Below are 19,089 nucleotides of genomic sequence, written 5' to 3' on the forward strand. Positions count from 1 at the left end.
GGGGTCTTTTTCAGTGAGTCAGTTCTTCCCATCAGGTGGCCAAAGTATTGGAGCTTTAGCATCAGTTCTTCCAATGAATATTCAAAATTGATTTCCTTTAGGATTAACTGATTTGATCTCCTTGCTATCCAAGGGACTCTCAAGAGTCTTCTCCATCACCACAATTCAAAAGTATCAATTTTTCGGGGCTCAGCTTTCTTTATGGTCCAAATCTCACATCCATACATGACTACTGGAAAATCCATGGCTTTGACTATATGGATCTTTGTCGGTAAACTAATATCTCTGCTTTTTAATATGCTGTCTAGGTTGGTCATAGCTTTTCTTCCAAGGAGCAAGCATCTTTTAATATCATGGCTGTGACTTTGGAGCCCAAGAAAATAAGTGTCTCACTATTTCCATTGTTTCCCCATCTATTTGCCATGAAGTGATCCAGAGGCCATGATCTTAGTTTTTGAATGTTGAGTTTTAAGCCAGCTTTTTCACTCTACTCTTTCACATTCATCAAGAGGCTCTTTAGTTCCTCTTTGCTTTCTGCCATAAGGGTGGTGTTATCTGCATATCTGAGGTTATTGATATTTCTCCCGGCAATTGTGATTACAGCTTATGGTTCATCTAGTCCAGGATTTCACATGATGTACTCTGCATATAAGTTAAATAAGCAAGATGATAATATACAGCCTTGACGTACTCCTTTCCCAGTTTGGAACCAGTCCGTTTTCCATGTCCAGTTCTAACTGTTGCTTCTTCACCTGCATACAGATTTCTCAAGATGCAGGTGAGGTCGTATGGTAGTCCCACCTCTAAGAATTTTCCACAGTTTGTTGTGATCCATACAGTCAAAGGCTTTAGCGTAGTCAATGAAGCAGAAATAGATGTTTTTCTGGAATTCTCTTGCTTTTCCTACGATCCAACGAATGTTGACAGTTTGATCTGCCTTTTCTAAATCCAGCTTGAACATCTAGAAATTTTCAGTTCACGTACTGTTGAAGCCCAGCTTGGAGAATTTTGAGCATTACTTTGCTAGCATGTGAGATGAGTGCAATTGTGCAGTAGTTTGAACATTCTTTGGCATTGCCTTTCTTTGGAATTGGAATGAAAACTGACCTTTTCCAGTCCTGTGGCTACTGCTGAGTTTTCCAAATTTGCTGACATATTGAGTGCTACACTTTACCAGCCTCATCTTTTAGGATTTGAAATAGCTCACCTGGAATTCCATCAACTCCACTAGTTTTGTTCATAGTGATGATTCCTAAGGCCCACTTGACTTCGCACTCCAGGATGTCTGGCTGTAGGTGAGTAATGACACCATCGTGGTTATCTAGTCATTAAGATTTTTTTTGTACAGTTCTTCTGTGTATTCTTGCCACCTCTTCTTAATATCTTCTACTTCTGTTAGGTTCATAACATTTCTGTCCTTTATTGTACCCATCTTTGCATGAAATATTCCCTTGGTATCTCTGATTTTCTTGAAGAGATCTCTAGTCTTTCCCATTCTGTTGTTTTCCTCTACTTCTTTGCATTGATCACTGAGGCAGGCTTTCTTATCTCTCCCTGGTATTCTTTGGAACTCTGCATTCAGATGGATATATCTTTCCTTTCCTCCTTTGCTTTTCACATCTCTTCTTTTCTCAGCTATCTGTAAGGCCTCCTCAGACAACCATATTGCCTTTTTGCATTTTTCCTTCTTGGGGATGGGTTTGATCACTGCCTCCTGTACAGTGTTATGAACCTCTGTCCATAGTTCTTCAGGTACTATATCAGATCTAATCCCTTGAATCTGTTTGCCATTTCCACTGTATAATCATAAGGGATTTGATTTAGGTCATATCTGAGTGGTCTAGTGATTTTCCCTACTTTCTTCAATTTAAGTCTGAATTTTGCAAGAAGGAATTCATGATCTGAGCTATAATGAGCTCCCAGTCTTGTTTTTGCTGACTGTATAGAGCTTCTCCATCTTCAGCTGCAAAGAATATAATCAATCTGATTTCGCTGTTGACCATCTGGTCATGTCTGTGTGTAGAGTCGTCTCTTGTGTTGTTGCAGGAGGGTGTTTGCTATGACCAATGTGTTCTCTTGAGAAAATTCTGTTAGCCTTTGCCCTGCTTCATTTTGTACTCCAAGACCAAATGTACCTGTTACTCTGGGTATCTGTTGACTTCCCACTTTTGCATTCCAGTCCCCTTTAATGCAAAGGACATCTTTTTTTTTTGGTGTTAGTTCTAGAAGGTCTTGTAGGTCCTCATAGAACCATTCAACTGCAGCTTCTTCAGCCTTAGTGGTTGGGGCACTAGACTTGGATTACTGTGATGTTGAATAATTTGTCTTGGAAACGAACAGAGATCATTCTCTTGTTTTTGAAATTGCACTCAAGTACTGCATTTCAGATTCTTTTGTTGACTATGAGGACTACTCCATTTTTTCTAAGGGATTCTTGCCCACAGTGTCTGAATTAAATTCACCCATTCTGGTCCATTTTATTTCACTGATTCCTAAAATGTTTATTCATTCTTGCCATCTCCTGTTTGATCACTTCCAATTTACCTCAATTCATTTCAGGTTCTTATGCAATATTGTTCTTTACAGCATCTGATTTTACTTCCATCACCAGTCACATCCATAACTGGGCATTGTTTTCGCTGGTTCAGCCTCTTCATTCTTCTTGGAATTATTTCTCCACTCTTCTCTAGGGGCTATGTACCTACCAACCTGGTGAGTTTCCAATTATAAGATGAGTAAATTCTGGGACTCTTAAGTGCAACATGTGACTCTAGTAAGCAATACTGTATTATATACTTCAAAGTTGCTTGGAGAGTAGATCTTAAGTATTCTCACTACATACATGCACTAATCCTAACCACTGGACTGCCTGGGAACTCCCAGTAGTAAAACAGCTTTAAAGTAATAGCGAGATTTTTAACATTACTTAATGTATGACTTGCTTTATTTTTTTTGTTGTTGTTCCATTTCTCCTTGTCACATATTTAAGAATCTTGTTTTTCTTTTCTATGGAAAGACCTGTTTTAATGTTATCTATTCAGTCCATTTCAGGACAAGTGACTGAACTTTTTTTTAATAATTTTATTTACTTATTTATGTTTGGCTGTGCTGGGTCTTTGTTGCTATATGCTCTTTTCTTTAGTTGTGGTAACCTGGGGCTACTCTCTGCTTGTGGTACCCGGGCTTCTCATTGCGGTAGCTTGTCTTGCTGTGGAGCAATTCAGGGGACCTCGGTTCTGTCCCTAAGCCAGGAAGATCTCCTGGAGAAGGGAATAGCTACCCTTTCCAGTGTTCTTGCATGGAAAATTCCATGGACAGAGGAGGCTGGTGGGCTACAGTCCCTGGGGTCACAATGAGTGGGACATGCCTAAGCAACTGAGCAGACACACCAGGGAAGCCCATGACTGAACTTTGAAAGGTGATAAACACCTCCTTCATACTCCCTTCTCCAGTGGAAAAAATTTAAACCAATACTATAGGCTCCTTCAGTGGTTTACTTCTGAGAGAAATCTTCAAATGTGAGCACAGATAATTTTTCCTCCACAATGAATACTCAGCACTTCAGTTAATATTAAAAGGGTTGTATAATACCTTCAAATTGAATACAGTATGAGAATTTTGTTTTTTTAAAGTGTTTTGAAGGTGGTAAATATTCTTCAGCATCTAATTTTATACCTCATGGGGCTTCCCAGGGGTCTCAGTGGTAAAGAATCTGCCTGCAGTGCAGGAGATGAGTTCGACCCCTGGGCCAGGAAGATCCCCTGAAGAAGGAAATGGTAAATCATTCCAGTAGTCTTGCCTGAGAAATCCCATGGACACAGGAGCCTGGCAGACTACATTCTGTGGGGTCACAGAAGAGTCAGACATGACTTAGAAACTAAACAACATACAACATACGTACTTCATTTCCTTGAAAACTTAACCGTTTGTTAGTCCTCATATTTTTAGAAACCATGTCTCTGTTAGAGGGAAGAACTGACTCTATGTTGTTTCTTTAACCTTTAACTGGATCTGTTTCTTTTACTTTAACCTTTCCTTCCCCGTTGCTTTTGTTTACTAAAAGGATACTGTCCATACATGATGGTCTTCCCCTGGGAATGCTGCCCTTCTGCTTGAATGGTAAACCAAAATGCCTTTGTTCAGGACCCTGTCACCTATGTATGGCTACAGGAGGGAAGAAATTAAGACATTCCCTCCCCAAAGCTACCCATTCCCAGAGATATTTGTGAGATTAATGGCCTCTTTTTCTTTCCCTCCCCACTTCCACCCCGTGGCTCTATAAAAGAGCCTGGCATCCAGACTCTGATAAGATAGTTATTTTGAGAAGGAAATGGCAACTCAGCCCAGTATTCTTGCCTAGAGAATCCCATGGACAGAGGAACCTGGCAAGCTATAGTCCATGGGGTAGCAAAGAGTTGAACAGACTGAGCAACTATACTCACTCACTTTGACATGTTAGCCTAATATCTTCTGTATCTGCTGGCTTTCCAAATAAAGTTGTATTCCTTGCCTCAGCGTCTCATCTCTTGGTTAATTGGTGAGCAAAGAAAGCTTGGACTCAGTAATAAATTTGGCTTAGCCAGCCAGGAGCCTTGGTGCTCCTGGCTAGCCAGCCAATCAGGGAATATTAGAGAGAGGCAATGAGAAAGTAAAGTAAAAAGGGCCTTCAGTCTTACAAAGCGTGTCTGGGAATGGTCAGAGTCAGGAAAAGGATGTGTTAATCTCTTCTTGCTTGCCGTCATTCACAGGTAGGCAGGGTCAGACTGTCTCTCAAAGAACAGAACAAAGGCACTTTAGTTTAAGGGTCAGGCAGAGGGGCAGGGTCCTCTGAGGCAGGCCACAATGTATGATTATAATAACAAAGCCAGCAAAAAAAGCAAGTTAAAAACACTTGCTGGAGTCAGAATTGCTTCTTCACTGCAACATTCAGAGCCTGGTAAAAATTTTGGAAGAGGCCTTCTCCTCTAAGCTAAATGAGTAAAACTTTCCAACATAGGTAAACGGATATCTCAGTCCCTCAGTATCATTGAGATAGCCACCTAATTTTTGAAAAAAGAAAAAACTGTACTTGTTTTACTGTTCTAGTCTTTACGGGACCAGAAGTGTGGCTTCAAAAATAGCTTGAATTTGTTGTATGTCATAGCAGTAACAAAGTTACTTTGTCAGTTGCATTTTAATCAGATTTAAACGGCGTTTGTCTTTTATCAGACAGTTATGGTTTCACTCCCATGCTTTTGCAAAAATGCCTCCTCTTCAAGAAGATTTGTAAAAAGGACTGTTGGATAAATGCAAGTTTCTGACTTTCCAACTATGAAGCTGAACTGAGTGAGAAACTGAAGAATTCTAATGGGAAACCTGAAGGCTTCATAAAACTGTTAACAGAAAGAATTAGTTTTACATGGCACTAAGTGAACTGGTTGGCAAAGTAATGTCTCTGCTTTTCAATATGCTATCTAGGTTGGTCATAACTTTTCTTCCAAGGAGTAAGTGTCTTTTAATTTCATGGCTGCAGTCACCATCTGCAGTGATTTTGGAGCCCCAAAAAATAAAGTCTGACACTGTTTCCACTGTTTGCCCGTCTATTTCCCATGAAGTGATGGGACCAGATGCCATGATCTTCGTTTTCTGAATGTTGAGCTTTAAGCCAACTTTTTCACTCTCCACTTTCACTTTCATCAAGAAGCTTTTTAGTTCCTCTTCACTTTCTGCCATAAGGGTGGTGTCATCTGCATATCTGAGGTTATTGATATTTCTCCCAGCAATCTTGATTCCAGCTTGTGCTTCTTCCAGCCCAGCGTTTCTCATGATGTATTCTGCATAGAAGTTATCTTTTACAGTGCTCAGTGTGTAACCAGGCCTGCAACAAAACTTACATGACTAAACATCTTTAGAAAATAGATCACATTTATAATATAAAGTAGTCATAATAGTGTGATTCTAGGTGTCTCCCGGATCCAGTCCTTGGGGTCGCAATGAGTGGGACATGACAAAATCCAGAGAGTGTCTATTAATGGGCTCCAGTCCAAAATTTAGGACCTAGAGTGACATATCAAGAATCTGGGATGAACCTTCCAGCTCTTTGGGAAAAGCTTTGATCATTAAATGTCTCCCAAATATTAATCAAATTCCTTACCAAGAGTGGAGGACCTTAAAAATGTAATCACTGTTTATAGCCCTCCAGTGTAAGCTGGTGAGTCCTGAGGAAACTCCAGGAGAAAAATACCTGACGTCTAGCAGCCATCAGACTGCAGCCACATCCTATGGTGAGCCCTGAGGACACTTGAGATACAGGATACAGGCTCCCACAAAGCTGGGGTACATATTGAGGAAATGATTTCTGTGAGCCCAGATTCTTGCATCTTCCCATACGCAGAAAAGTGCTAAATTGTTTAAATTGATGTGCTGCCTCCCAAGTTTGAAGTCCTCAAAATTCCTGCCAAATAAAATATAACTCTTTTTTTTTTTTTTTAAATATAACTCTTAAGTTGTAAATATTTTTTAATTCTGCAGGTGTAAATGAGACACTTCCCATATACAAATAAAGCAAGCAACATTTTTTTTTTTTTCAGCTGCACTGGGTCTTCATTGCAGTGCAAGAGCTTCTCATCATGGAGATTTCTCTTGTTGTGGCACAAAGGCTCAGTAGTTGTGGCACACAGGCTTACTTGCTTCACAGCATATGGAATCTTCCTGGACCAGGGATTGAACCCATGTCCCCTGTACCAGCAGACAGATTACTCTCCACTGCACCACCAGGGTAGTCCAAGAAGCAATATTTGGGACATAGGCACTGATAGCAGACATGCCCAGAGAGATCCATATGACAAGACACAACAGGAAACAATTAGAACGGTCATTGCTTCTTTTTCCACAAGATTGTGAAATGGTTGTTGACAGTGGGAAATGGTTACAGAGAAGAACTGACTCTGTGTTGGATCTGTTTTTTTACTTTAACCTTTCCTCCTCATTGCTTTTGTTTACTAAAAAGATACTGTCCACACATAATGGTCAACTTGGGGAACCCTGCCCTCTGCTTGAATGTTAAACCAAAATGCCTTACTCAGGACCTTGTTCACATGTGAATGGCTACAGGAGAGAAGAAATTAATACATACCCTCCCCAAGGCTAGCCATTCCAGGAGATATTGTAAGATTTGTTGTTGTTGTTTACTTGCTAAGTTATGTCCAACTCTTTTGTGACCCCATGGACTGTAGCCTGTCAGGCTTCTCTATCCATGGGATTTTCCAGGCAACAGTACTGGAGTGGGTTTCCTTTTCCAGGGGATCTTCCTGACCCAGGGATGGAATCCAAGTCTCCTGCATTGACAGGTGGATTCTTTACTACTGAGCCACTGGGGAGGCCCATTTGTAAAACTGTTGTTGCTGTGCAGTCACTAAGCCGTGTCTGACTCTCTGCAACCCCATAGACTCCATTATGCCAGGCTTCCCTTGTCCTTCACTATTTCTTGGAGTTTGCTTAAAATCATGTCCATTGTGTGGTGCTGTCCATCCATTTCATCCTCTGTTGCCCCGTTCTCCTTCTGCCCTCAATCTTTCCCAGGATCAGGGTCTTTTCCAGTGAGTTGGCTCTTCCCATCAGTGGCCAAGTATTGCAGATTCAGCATCAGTCCTTCCAATGAATATTCAGGGTTGATTTCCTTTAGGATTGACTGGTTTGATCTCTTTGCAGTCCAAGGGACTCTCAAGAATCTTTTCCAGCACCACAATTCACAATTCAAAAGTGTCAGTTCTTGGGTGCTCAGCCTTCTTTATGGTCCAAATCTCACATCCATACATGACTAGTGGAAAAACCATAGCTTAGAGTATATGGACCTTTGTAGGCAAAGTGGTGTCTCTGCTTTTTTATATGCTGTCTAGATTGGTCGTAGCTTTCCTTCCAAGAAGTAAGCGTCTTTGAATTTCATGGCTGCAATCACCATCTGCAGTGATTTTGGAGCCCAAGGAAATAAAATCTATCTCTGCTTCTACTTTTTCCCCTTCTATTTTCCATGAAGTGATGGGACCAGATGCCATGATCTTAGTTGTCTGAATGTTGAATTTTAAGCCAGCTTTTTCACTTTGCTATTTCACCCTCATTGAGAGGCTTTTTAGTTCCTCTTCACTTTCTGCCATTAGAGCAGTATCATCTGGGCATATCTGAGGTTGTTGATATTTCTCTCAGCAATCTTGATTCCAGCTTGAGCTTCATCCAGCCCAGCATTTCACATGATGTATTCTGTAAGTATAGCCTTAACATACTCCTTTCCCAATTTTGAACCAGCTTGTTTTTCCATGACTGGTTGTAACTGTTGCTTCTTGACCTGCATACAGGTTTCTCAGGAAACAGGTAAGGTGGTCTGGTATTCCATCTCTTTAAGAATGTTCAACAGTTTGTTTTGATCCACACAGTCAAAGGCTTTAAGCACAGTCAATGAATGAAAAGTAGGTATTTTTCTGGAATTCCCTTGCTTTCTCCATGATCCTATGAATGTTGGCAATTTGATCTCTGGTTCCTCTGCCTCTTTGAAACTCAGCTTGTACACCTGTAAATTCTTGGTCCACATACTGCTGAAGCCTAGCTTGAGGGATCTTGAGCATTACCTTGCTAACATGTGAAATGACTACAGATGTACACTAGTGTGAACATTCTTTGGTATTGCCCTTCTTTGGGATTGGAATGAAAACTGACCTTTTCCAGTCATGTGGTCACTGCTGAGTTTTCCAAATTTGCTGACATATTGAGTGCTATACTTTACCAGCATCATCATTTAGGATTTGAAATAACTCAGCTAGAATTTCATCACCTCCACTAGCTTTGTTCATAGTAATGCTTCCTAAGGCCCACTTTGGAGAAGGAAATGGCAACCCACTCCAGTACTCTTGCCTGGAAAATCCCATGGACGGAGGAGCCTGGTAGGCTACATTCCATGAGGTCGCAAAGAGTTGGACATGGGCTGAGCAACTTCACTCACTTTATACTTTATCACTGGAGAAGGAAATGGCAGCCCACTCCAGTATTCTTGCCTGGAGAATCCCATGGACAGAGGAGCCTGGTGGGCCATAGTCCATGGGGTCACAGAGAGTCGGACATGACTGAAGTGACTGACCACAAGGCCCATTTGCCTTCACACTCCAGGATCTCTGACTCTAGTTAAGTGACCAAACCATTGTAGTTATCCATGTCATTAAGACCTTTTTTATATAGTTCTTCTGTGTATTCTTCCCATGTGTTCTTAATCTCTTCTGCTTCTGTTAGATCCTTTCCATGTCTGTCCTTTACTGTGCACATCTTTACATGAAATACTCCCTTGGTATCTCCAATTTTCTTGAAAAGATCTCCAGTCTTTCCCATTCTGTTGTTTTTCTCTATTTCTTTTCATTGTTCATTTAAGAAGGCCTTCTTATGTCTCCTTGCTAGTCTCTGGAACTCTGCATTCAGTTGGATATATTTTTGCCTTTCTCCTTTGCCTTTGGCCTCTCTTCTTTTGTCAGCTATTTGTAAGGCCTCCTCTTTGTAAGACTACCACTTTGCCTTTTTGCATTTCTTTTTCTTTGGATAGTTCTGGTCACCACCTCCTGCACAATGTTATGAACCTCTGTGCATAGTTCTTCAGGCAATCTGTCTACCAGATCTAATCCCTTGAATTTCTCACCTCCACTGTAGAATCATAAGGGATTTGATTTAGGTCAGACCTGAATGGCCTAGTGGGTTTCCTTACCTTATTCAATTTAAGTCTGAATTTTGCAAGAAGGAGTTCATGCTTCGAGCCACAGTCAGCTCAAATCATGTTTTTGCTGACTGTATAGAGCTTCTCCATCTTTGGCTGCAAAGAATATAACCAATCTGATTTCAGTGTTGACCATCTGGTGATGTCCACGTGTAGAATCATCTCTTTTGTTGTTGCAAGAGGGTGTTTGCTGTGACCAGTATGTTCTCTTGGCAAAACTCTGTTAGCCTTTGCCCTGCTTCATTTTGTACTCCAAGGCCAAACTTGCCTGTTACTCCAGGCATCTCTTGACTTCCCACTTTTGCATTCCATTCCCCTATGATGAAAAGGACATCCTTTTTTGGTGTTAGTTCCACAAGGTCTTGTAGGTCATCATAGAACCATTCAGGTTCTTTGGCATTAGTGGTTGGGGCAGAGACTTGAATTACTTTGATACTGAATGATTTGCCTTGGAAATGAACTGAGATCATTCTTAGTTTTTGAGATTATACCCCATGACTGCATTTCAGATTCTTTTGTTGACATGAGGGCTACTCCATTTCTTCTAAGGGATTCTTGCCCACAGTAGTAGATATAAAGGTCGTCTGAATTAAGTTTGCTCATTCTTGTCCATTTTAGTTCACTGATTCCTAAGATGTCAATGTTCAGTCTTGCCATCTCCCGCTTGACCACCTCCAATTTACCCTGACTTATGTACCTAACATTCCAGGTTCCTACACAGTAATCTTTATATCACTGGACTTTATTTTCCCTACCAGACATGTCCACAACTGAATATTGTTTCTGCTTCAGCCCACCTCTCTTTATGGAGCTGTTTCTCCACCCTTCCCCAGTAGCATATTGGACATCTACCTACCTGGGGGGTTCATCTTCATAGATTAACCTTGGTTCCTAAATGCATGCATTCTGGATGTGGGAGAAACTGCACCATAAAGAAGCCACTGGCCTGGAGAAGATAATTCATCCTGTAGGACAGTACCCAGACTTGCTAGATATGATCAACTAGCTGGCAGCATAGCAGATTTTCCATTTTTCATTCCAGTGTTTGCTAAGACCAGGTGCTCTTAGATGGTGGGGTACATGGTAAAAACAGTATGTATGAACTTCAACCTATTGCCTTACTTTTTCAGTTGTAAAATGACTTCCTTAGTGAGAAATAATATGTGGGATATCCTGGTGGTAAATAAGTTCAGTAACATCACATATGGCATTGCTGAAAGAAGTAAGGCAGCAAGAAGAGACCTATCCAAAATAAGCTCATCTTACTTCCAGAGAGAACAAATTGCTACCCATTTGGGGTCCAGTGTAACTGATCTGTCACCGAGTGGTAAGCTCATCCCCCTTAAGTTTGGTGCTGTGTTGTCTCAGATGAGCAGCTCTGTTGTCAAGTTAGACCCTCAGCAATGGTGAAGTCTAGGTCAGTTTTGTTAAAGGGATACTCATGTTGTTGAGCAGATGCCTAACTGCAACCCCCGGTCACATATGGCTAGAGGAAGAGTCTAGCTGACATCCGTTTAGCTGTGAAGCTCTGTTGGTGCACATTCAGGAGGATACAGGTGTTCTCAAACTCAGGAGTACATTCTGAGAAGCTTTTTCACAAGCCTCTTCCCCAGACTGACTTTCTTGCATTCAGCAAGTATTGAGTGCCTGTGAATGCAAGATACTGTTATAGGAACAGAGAGCTTGAAAGTGAAGATAATAGTTTAAAGTCCCTGTCGCCATGGGACTTACATTCTAGTGGGATAAAGAAACAGACATAAACAAGATGAATAAACTATGTAGTATATTAGATTGTCAACACAGAAGAAAGAAAGGGTTGAGGGGAGTGCAATTCTAAACAGAATATCCCGGAAGATATCACTAATAAGGTAATATTTGAATAATGACCCAAAGGAATTGAGGGGACGACCCATGTGGCCCTCTGGTTGAAAAGCATATCAGATTGAAGAAACAGCATATGCAAAGGCTCTTGGGTAAGAATGTGCCTGGTTTGTACAAGGACCAGCAAGAAGACCAGTGTGACTGAAGCAGAGAGCGTGAGGGAGGTGAGAACAGTAGTTGAAATTAGAGTGTGAGTTAAGTCCAGGTACGACCAGCTTGTTTCTTATCTTTCTTGACTGGCTAATCCATATGATGTATGCTTGCAGTTGTACCCACTGGGGAAAAATCCCTTTTCTCAGTGTTCTTCAGAGCACTGCATTCTCCTTAGATTCCCTAATATGCCAGCAGATCACTTTTGGCTAGTGCCAGACTTAATGCAGAGCCATCTGTAAGCCAGGCTCAAATTGTTTCCCTCTCAGTCAGCTAACTCCTACGTAAGGCCCCAGATATGAAAGGAGAGGGCAGTATGACAGGATCAGACACACTGGGAGTGCAAGTCACATTTCTGAAAATATACTGAGCCTTTGGGACCAACTTGGGCCTGTTCTTCCATATACAACTTTCACTTTATGATGGGTGCCGCCACACCCACTCAATGTTATGACTTATGGGTCAGAGAATACCTCTTAGTGTCCTGTGGCCAGTAGATGAGGGCTCAGTAGAAAGCCTGGAGCTGTTTCTGAAAAGGAGGTATAGTTATTTGCTGAAGAGTACCTGGCCTTATGCCAATCCAGGAAGCCTGTGTCATGATTGGCCTATGAGGACCTGCCTGGACCAGCCTCTGTAATATGACACAGAAACTTAGGGCAGCAACATCACAAAGATGTTTGCACTGCAACCTGGACCAACTAGAGAGCATTCTCTTGCTCTGAGCCTATTTGGGTCCTGGACCCAATTCCAGTGTGTGGGGTGGAATTTTCCCAAACCACCAAGCAAATCTCTGGACACGAGCTGGATGTCCATCAATTTGACTCAGTTCTGACACTATCAACTTGAAGATAGTATCAGATTCTACATGTGAAGGGCTCAGTCCTGTAAAACTGCCCTCCACTTCAAATGCAGATCCCAAACCCAGGTTATCTCTGCTTCTAATTGGCTGTACATCAGAGATTCCCACAAATCCCCTTGGTGGATTTCAGTAATTTGCTAGAGGACCTCACAGAACTTCAGAAACCCATTTACTCACTACAATAGTTATTTATTGTAAAAGGATGTAACTCGGGGACAGCCAGGTGGATGAGATGCATAGGGCAAGTTACGGTGGAAGGATGTGGAGCTTCCACACCCTTGCCCAAAAATCTCCACATGTTCACCAGCCCAGAAGCTCCCGAACCCTCTCCTTTTGGTCTTTAGTGGAGACTTCATTGTTGTTGTTCTTTAGTTGCTAAGTTGAGTCTGACTCTTTGCAACCCCCATGGACTGTAGCTCGCCAGGCTCCTCTGTCCATGGGATTTTCCAGCAAGAACACTGGAGTGAGATGCCATTTCCTCCTCCGGGATCTTCCCTACCCAGGGATCAAACCCATGTCTCCTGTCTCCTGCATTGGCAGGTGGATTCTTTACCACTGAACCACCTGGGAAGCCTATACCCCTGCCTGACTGTATCACTGTTGGGGGCCAGCGTGAGGAACTCCACCCATGGCAAAGGTCATGAGGAAAGAGGCTTGGCATACGCAAAGGGGTGATCAAGCCTCAGGAAACCCCCTGTTCCCGAGCATCTACCCCAAAACCAGAGTCTGTTTTATGCTCTCATCTACACCTCTGACTTTACGGGGAGGGAGTTAACTTGCAGCTCCAAGGCAATAAAAATTCCTGGGCGTGACCTAGAGAGGGAAGAAGGGAAAGTACCACTTCTGGGTGGCTGCTGTGGACCCAGCTGTGCTTGGGGATTTATGCCCCATGTCATAACAGAATATCGAGGACTCTTCCAAGGCTGACAGCCTGTGCCTCGGCAAAGTGACCTTACCTGTGCCGTGGCCAAGGTGAGCTGACTCCTCTGAAGGTTATCTAGCCCACCTGTATAGGTTTGTCGGCCACATGTGATTGTTTACAGCCTCCCAATCTGAGAGGCATGAGATGTTTTAGACTTACTAAAGGCAAATTCTTTTGGGGAGTTAGAAATTATCAGTATAATGGGTTGGTTAGGAATTATATCGGTGAAGGGTTTTTCATTTGTTGTGTCAGTAATTGCTGCTAATTCCCTGCTCTGGGTGGGACAAGGACGTCTCAGGTCAAACCTCTCTGCTGACAGGCTAGCTTGTGTGACAGGATTATCCACACTCCTGCCACTAGCACATGATTGTTTACTACTTCTCAACCATAAACAGCACAGAGTTTTGGAGTATTTTGAGAGTCTTAATTAGCATAGGGCTTTTCTCATTGTTGAGTCAATGATTGCCACCAGGCCTCCATATCCTTAGGCACCTGGGAACATATTAATCAATGTATTTGGAATATAGAAAAGGAAATATAGTAGTTTTTGATGTTAGCAATACTAGACTTTTTGAGTTAATGGATTTTCTCTTTTGTAATAGATCACTGTGCTTTGTTATAAATCACTGTGTCTTTGTTATGTAAAAATGTAACTATCGCTATCTTAAGACTAAATAGATCTTAAGGGGAGCATTGGTAAAAGGATTTTCATTTGTTGGGCTGATGTTTGCTGCTAAATCTCCATATTCCCTGCCCGTATAATGAATATAATTAACATATAGGAGAAATAAGTATTAACCTTTAAACATATAGGATAAATAAGTATTAACCTTTAAACATATAGGAGAAATAAGTATTAACCTTTAAGATTAATCCTGTTAACCTTGGGTTAAATAAATTCCTTTCTTGATTGTAACTCACTACACCCTCACCCTATAGGAATGCAACTTTATCTGGCGGGTGGTGCCTGGTTTAAGAAAAAACACCCTTGGAAGAAATGAGGTTTTTGGTTATCAGAAAGAAAGGATCATAGAATGTCAGCAGGTCTCACTCATGGCCAGAAGATGATGTAATATCCCTAAGACCCCCATATGACTCTGTATTCATCCCTATGTGTAACAAAAGGTATATAAGCAAACCCAAAAATAAAGAAATCCGATCAGTTTCTGAAAAGACTGATTCCACCATGTCGCTTCTTTCTTGCTCCCGTTTCTCTGGCTGAAATTCAGCCTCTTTTCTCCACTAATTCTCCTACTACACTCTCCGTTTCTAATCTCTCTATATATCTGTAATTAAATATGTATTTTTCCAAAGATGCCGACGCCGTCCCCACGTTCGAATTCCCTGGATCCACCGGGGCTGGACCCCGGCATATCACCTCTCTACTCACCAGGGAAGGGGGGCACAGTTCCTGAGGTGCCAGCCTACTGTTCCCCCTTTGCCTGGCAAAGTAATAAAGCTGCTCTTTCTCCTCCATAACTGTGTCTCCATATTTCTTTTTGGCATTGGTGCACAGAGAGGCAAGATTTTGGCAACACCACTGTAAGATGGATTTAGGCCTAACTTCATTTGTTACCTGATTCCCATAGCTCCATCCCACCCTCCATCCAACTGTAATCTACAATGATGTTCTGAATTTCCCAGGACTAGTGTTAGCTCATCAGTAATATATCAAAGTTTTTGTTTTGATTCTAGACATAAGAGCTATTTACATATTAATTTAAAATTTATGGCTTTATTGCTTTGTGATGAGAGATTGTTGGCTAATATTTTTACTTTTTAGAATTTAAGGTTTATTTGCAACTTCTATGCATATTTGAAAAGAAAGTATACTCTATCTCCAGGGTGCAGATTTTGATATTTATCAGTTGGATTCACCTCAATAATGATGTTACTCATTTCTTCCGTATTCTTTTTCATTAAAAAAAAAATGAAGTATACTTGACATACAATATTACATGAATTACAGGTGTACAACATAGTGATTCACAATTTTTAAAGGTTATATTCTATTTACAGGTACTACAAAATATTGGTTATATTCCCTATGTTGTACATACATCCTTGGGCTTATTTCTTTTATGCATAAGAGTTTGTACCTCTTAATTCCCTAACTCTATCTTCCCCCTCCTCACTGGTAACCATTAGTTTTTTTAATATCTTCCTTTTTTGTTGTGGCCACATTTCATTTTTTATATTCCACATAAATGTGACATGCAGTATTTCACTTTCTCTGATTTACTTAATATTCTTGAAATCCATCCATGTTGTTACAAATGGCAAAATTTCATTCTTTTTATGGCTAAGTAGTATTCCAGTGTCTGTGTATGTATTGGGATATTTGAATTAGTGCGTATTTGAATTAGTGGGGCATTTATAAATATATATATATATATATATATATATATATAAATTCCCACACCCAGGATTGAAATTGCTGGGTTATGTGGTAGTTTTTTGAGACACCTCCATACTGTTTTCCGTAGTGGCTGCACCAATTTACATTCCCCAACAGAGTACGAGGGTTCTCTTTTCTCCACATGCTTGCCAACATCTGTTGTGTTTTTTGCTGGTAGCATTTCTGACAGGTGTGAGGTGATATATCACTGTGATTCTACAACTTGCATTTCTCTAATCATTAGCAATGATTAGCAATTTGAACATTCTTTCGTGTCCGTGTTGGCCATCTGTGTGTCCTCTTTGGAAAACTGTCTAGTCATGTCTTCCCATTTTTTAGTCGGATTGTGTTTGTGATGTTGGGTTGCATGTGTTGTTTCTATATGTTGGACACTAATCCCTATCAGTCGTATCATTTGCAAATATTTTCTTCCATTCAGTACATTGTCTTTCTGTTTTGTCGACGGTTTCCTTTGCTATACAAAAGCTTTTAATTAGGTCCCCTTTAATATTGGGTTGGCCAAAAGGTTTGTTCATTTTTTCCCTGTAAGATGGCTCTAGTAGTGCTTAGTTCTCTTTAACTTCATTCAAAACAATTTTGTTAGACTGTATTGTGACAGCTGTCATATCAGCGTGCAGGGCTTTTTTAAAAAATGGTGGATTTTTGTGTAGACATTTTAATGTTGAAGAGGGAAGAAAAAAGCAACATTTTCAGCATATTAGGTTTTATTATTTCAAGAAAGATAAAAATGCAACTGAAATACAAAAAAGATCTTTGCAGTGTATGGAGAAAGTGTTGTGATTGACTGAACATGTCAAAAGTGGTTTGCAAAATTTCACGCTGGAGATTTGCTGGATGTGTGCCATAGTTGGGTAGACTAGTTGAAGTTGATAGCAATCAAATGGAGACATTAACATTGCTGAGAACAGTCAGCATCGTACCATGTGAGAGATGGGTGACATACTCAAAATAACCAGATCAAGCAAGGAAAATCATTTGCACCAGCTTGGTTATTAAATTACTTTGATATTTGGATTCCACTGAAGTTAAGCAAAAAAAAAAAAAACAAACAAACCTTTTTTGACCGTATTTCTGCATGTGATTGTCTACTTGAACATAAGGAAAATATTCCATTTTTAAAACAAATTGTGACAGGTGATGAAAAGTGTTTCTGTACAATAATGTGGAATGGAAGAGATCATGGAGCAAGTGAAATGAACCACCACCAACCACACCAAAGGTTGGTCTTCATCCAAAGAAAGTGATGTGTATACAGTGCTATTGGAAAGCAGTCTTCTATGAAAAATGGCAGAAGGTAGTGGAACAAAATTGTGAATACACAGAAAAGTAAAAATATAAGTTGAAAAAATGAAGTATGGCTAAGTCCCTTCACTGTTCACCTGAAACTATCACAACATTGTTTGTTAATTGCCTATACCCCAATAAAAATAAGAAGTTTAAAATAGCAACAACAACAAAAAAAGAAATTTAAGTTTGAAAAAGTGAATATTTTGTTCAATAAAGTTCTTGGTGAAAATGAAAAATGTGTCTTTTATTCTTTTAAAAAACCAAAGGAATTTTTTGGCCAACCAAATCATTTGGGTTTTTATCTCCTTTGCTTTAGGAAACATGTCAGAAAAATAATACTGCTATGATTTATGTCAAAATGAACTGCCTGTGTTTCCTTCTAGAGTTTCTGGTCTTATCTTTACATCTCTAATCCCTTTTGAGTTTATTTTTGTATGTGATATTAGAGTTTGTCTGCTTATTCTTAATTTTTGTCCATTTGACTACCATGAACTGAGAAGGAAACCAGAATCTCTTACTAATGAGTTTCTTCATTTTCTAGTATCTCTTATAGTTTCTGCTTCCTGTTGCTATTTGGCACATATCCATAATAATTATTATTATGAATTGCTCTGCCTAGACTTATATTTTCCTTTAATAAAGCTTTGCCTTTTCATCTCCTTTTATATTAAGATGACACCCTTGCTTTCTTTTTGTATTTTTCTGGTATATCTTTGCCCATACTTCTCTTTTCGACTTTGTGTAATTGACTTTGTTTTAGGTATAACTTGCATCCAAGAGCTTGTTATCCCATCTGAAAGACTTTTGTTTCAATAGGTGAGTTTAGCCCATTTGCATTTATTGATTTGACATTTGGGTTTAGGTTTACTTCTGTCATGAATATGATAGGCTTTTTTCTTAGTCCTAAAATCCACAATATAATGTTTTCTTGTTTTGCTTTGTATGTTTCTGTTCTAAAATTTGTGCCTGGGATTTATTTTAAACAGGAATGAGTTGACAGACATGAGACAACTGCCTTTGAAAGAATTTATTACTTATATTTCCCAAGACAAAAGGGCAATACCATACCACAAAGGGCTACAGAGTGAATCACCAAGGCTGGTCAGGGGGCGGGAACAAAGGGAAATCCTAGGTGTTTATTGCTGTGGTGGTGGGAAGTGGTTAGGTGAGGACATCCCATATTGAGCAGGAAGTGAAACACAGTTACTGGTATTTGCGGTTGGAGGATTCATAATCAGAGAAAGCCAGATCCCAGGAGAGATATAAACAGCTTTGGACATTAGTTTGGCCTTGTGATTAATGGATGCCAAATAGACAACAGAGGATCTAAGAAACACAGAAGAGTTTTTTCTGATAATTTAGATTTATATCATTTTTCTATAATTTCATCTAATTATGAAAAATCAGATGAAAAATCATCTAAAATAATTTTATCATTTGACTTTTAAAACAGCATCTATTGTTTTCCCCTTTGAACAATGTATATTAACATGGTATATTTACACTACATCAGTTCAGTTCAGTTGCTGTTGTGTCCGACTCTTTGCAACTCCATGGACCACACCACACCAGGCCTCCCTGTCTGTCACCAACTCCCGGACTTTACCAAAACTCATGTCCATTGAGTCAGTGATGCCATCCAACCATCTCATCCTCTGTTGTACCCTTCTCCTCCTGCCTTCAATCTTTCCCAGCATCAGAGTCTTTTCCAATGAGTCAGCTCTTTGCATCCAGTGGCCAAAGTATTGGAGTTTCAGCTTCAACATCAGTCCTTCCAATGAACACTCAGGATTGATCTCCTTTAGGATGGACTGGTTGGATCTCCTTGCAGTCCAAGGGACTCT

This window comes from Oryx dammah, unplaced genomic scaffold, assembly GCF_014754425.2.
Source record: "Oryx dammah isolate SB20612 unplaced genomic scaffold, SCBI_Odam_1.1 HiC_scaffold_10, whole genome shotgun sequence".
Lineage (NCBI taxonomy): Eukaryota > Metazoa > Chordata > Mammalia > Artiodactyla > Bovidae > Oryx > Oryx dammah.